Genomic DNA, 3,667 nt, shown 5'->3' with positions numbered 1-3,667 from the left:
CCCCCCATAGAGAGGGCGAACCAAGCCAGAAGGCCTATGTCCCCCCTCCCACAAGACTTTCAGGGTTGGCCCGAGGACCGACACCCTACTAGTCACACATGCAAGTGACAACACAAAACGTGACAAACCACACAAATAAAATAAATAAAAAGTGGGGAAGGGATAGTGGAGAAGAGAGTGAAAGAGTGGTCATTGTGTAAAACAATGACCAGCCCCTCCGGCCAGGAATCAAAAATTCCTCTGGTCCTAGCCAAAAGGCTGGGCCCTAGAGGCAGATGTGAAAAGTGTGTATACGGTGAAGTGTCCGTGGTACCAAACTTCAAAGTGATAAATCACAGTGAATGCAAGGCACCCCCTGACCTGCCACTTCAGGGGGGGCACCTCACCATAGGCTTTTCGACAAAAGCAGCCCCCCACCCCAGCAAGAAAGGCATGGAGATCCGGGAGCTTAGTGAGAGCCCTTTGCCATCAGGCCTCACCCTCGTTCCCATCACTCCTACCTAATTACATTCGGGAAGTACAGGCCGTTCCCCCGGTGGGAGAAAGGGGATCCAACGTTCCCTCCCGAAAAACTGACCGGAGCTAAAGCTGCCCCAATCCAGGGCAGAAGGCCAGGGTCCCCTCCCCTGGCGCCGACCCGTGGTTCTCCATCCTCATCAGAAGGCTTCCCTTTCGGCTACGAACCGCTCCGGGTCACCTTTACACCAGCAGGTTTTGCATAGCAACCGCCACCCCTGCTCCACCTCGCCGTAGAACAGGGACGGAAGCAAGCGCCACCTATTGGTAACTGATAAGAACAGATTTTTTCTATTGAAAAAGCCCATGGCGTGCAAACACACCCAAAAAACTTCCACCCGGTGCATAAAAAAAGTGCACACACATAAAGAGTGAAACACTAAAAAGTGCAGACGGGTGCCTGATGTCCTCCAAAAGAAGGACCATACCCTGATCCCCCGGGGCGTTAGGCTCCAGACAGGGACTGAGGTACCAGACTCAACACAGTGGTCCCCGGACGAAACCGGAAGACCTCCTTTCCCCGGGAGGACTGCCGAAACGGAACCTCCTAGGTACTTGGTACTATGGGGGCTTCCCCGAAGGTAGGCCCCCCTCATGGAGATTGGACCAAGCCAGAAGGCCTATGTCCGCTCTCCCAGAGACTTTCAGGATTGGTCCGAGGACCGACACCCTACTCATCAAACGTGCAGTGACAGACTGACAAAACACACACAAATAAAATAAATAAAAAGTGAGGAATGGATAGTGAAGAGGAGAGTGAAAAGTGACCATTGTGCAATACAATGGCCGGCCCTCCGGCCAGGAATCAAAAAATCCTCTGGTCCTAGCCAAAAGGCCGGGCCCTAGAGGCAGGTGTAAAAAAGCGTGTAATGGTGACGTGACCTAGGTGCCTAAATCAAAGTGCTGACGCACAGTGAAAGAAGGCACCCCTGGACTGCCACTCCAGGAGCACATCACCACGGGCTTTCCAACAAAAGCATCCCTGGCCCCCCAGCCCAGACCACAACAGCCCCCACCCTAATCAGGAAGGTATTGAGATCCAGGAGCTTAGTGAGACCCTTTACCATCAGGTCCCACCCTCACTCCCATCACTCCTACCTAATTACATTCGGGACGTACTGGCCGCTCCCCCCACCCTACAAAGGGGAACAAGCGTTCCAATCCCGAAAAACTGACCGGAGCTAAAGCTGCCACAATCCAGGCCAAAAGGCCAGGGTCCCCTCCCCTGGCTTCGACCAGTGGTTCTCCGTCCCCATCAGAAGGCTTCCCTTTCGGCTACGAACCGCTCCAGGTCACCTTTACACCAGCAGGCTTTGCATAGCAACCGCCAACCCTGCTCCACCTCGCCGTAGAACAGGGACGGAAGCAAGCGCCACCTCCTGGTAACTGATAAGAACAGATTTTTTTTTGAAAAAGCCCATGGCGTGCAAACACACCCAAAAAACTGATAAGAACAGATACTACACTTGATCTTAGCCAAAAGGCACAGGAGTGCTGGAGTTACTGGGGACACCGGGGTCATTGGAGACATGGGAGTGCACAGGGGTCACAGAGTTACTGGAGGCACAGGAGCCCTGGAGTCACTGAGGACACTTCTCCACCTCTACCCTTCGTCAAGTTTCTGGTCCAGCGCTTCACTAGCACATTTTCAGAAGAGTGTTGTCTGGAGATAACACCATCTTCTATGACCTCATCATCTCCATCTGGTTGCCCAAACAAGCCCTGGTAGTCGTATTTGTAAATCTTTCCCCCATTACTTTGAATCTGCATTCCCTGAAACTAATTACCACTCCCATGTGATTTCCCGGTGTAGATGTTGACGCAGATTAGATGGTGACATTTCCCCTCCGAGTTTTCTTTTCTTCTTTCGAGGGAGGGAAGCGATCATTAAATAAACCATAAGCTGTCCATAAAGATTAATGGAAGAGATCATAGAGAGCCGTTGGGGGGGCATGGCGCGGCCTCCATCGTTATCCGCCTCGTGAAATCTTGATCTTAACAATCTGCTGTCTTCTGGAGCGACGCGGCATCGGAGTTAGAGACGGGCTGGCGCAGATGTCACGCGGAGTCGTCACGTGACCCCCAGTTCCCGCACGAGATAAAACCGGACGCTTTGTTGTTGCACGATGCGTGATATTTTTTACTACCAATAAAATAAGGTGCTAAAAAAAAACGTAATGACCTAAAGGCCCTGGAATATTTCTCACATGTGTCTGCGTTTAACCCTACGGCCGCTGTACGCTGCATGGAATTGTTTGTCAAAGGTATTCTACACACCCCTAGAGCAAAGGTATCCACTCTAGCAGCCTGCAATTTACCTCTGCCGTCTATTTTCCAACACTAATGCCCTGCTTCCAATAGTGCGACTCCAAAGTCGTGCGATTTAGAGTGAGACCTTGGAGTGTGACTTTGATGCAACGTTACACTCTCTGGTTCACTTATAGATACAGCCATCTCTACAGGAATGTGTGCGCTGGGAATATTGCACTGGAGTTTATATGTCCAAAGTTGCATGACAAATCGCACTAGTGGAAATGGAGCCTAAAGCTAAACTGAACTCCCAGTTTAAATCAGCTAAATATATTCCAGGTGCATTAAAAATAAAAAGGTGTGCGATGTCTGACAGTTTATTTTCTTTAAAAAGCACCAACAGAGTCCCCCCTTACATCAATGAGTGCCCAACAGAGTCCCCCCTTACATCAATGAGTGCCCAACAGAGCCCCCCCTTACATCAATGAGTGCCCAACAGAGTCCCCCCTTACATCAATGAGTGCCCAACAGAGTCCCCCCTTACATCAATGAGTGCCCAACAGAGTCCCCCCTTACATCAATGAGTGCCCAACAGAGTCCCCCCTTACATCAATGAGTGCCCAACAGAGTCCCCCCTTACATCTATCAGTGCCCAACAATGCACCCCCCCTTACATCAATGAGTGCCCAACAATGCGCCCCCCTTACATCAATGAGTGCCCAACAGAGTCCCCCCTTACATCAATGAGTGCCCAACAGAGTCCCTCCTTACATCAATGAGTGCCCAACAATGCACCCCCCCCTTACATCTATCAGTGCCCAACAATGCACACATACCCTTCTAAGGTTTACCTCCTGATTTATTGGAATCTCCCCTTCCATTAGCTTCTCGTCTTTTGGAC

General features: G+C 50.9%; 1 pseudogene; it reads right to left on the bottom strand.

Annotated features, from left to right (window-relative positions):
- Window positions 1-1,842: 1,842 nt before the first annotated feature.
- Window positions 1,843-2,012, bottom strand: LOC143925814 (U2 spliceosomal RNA; annotated as a pseudogene).
- Window positions 2,013-3,667: the final 1,655 nt, after the last annotated feature.

The sequence above is a fragment of the Lithobates pipiens genome, unplaced genomic scaffold, assembly GCF_037356315.1.
Source record: "Lithobates pipiens isolate NorthernLeopardFrog02 unplaced genomic scaffold, aLitPip1_a1.2 Scaffold_22, whole genome shotgun sequence".
Taxonomy (NCBI): Eukaryota; Metazoa; Chordata; class Amphibia; order Anura; family Ranidae; genus Lithobates; species Lithobates pipiens.
The sequence above is the reverse complement of the archived record's forward strand: the minus strand, read 5'-3'. Positions and strand labels throughout refer to the sequence as shown.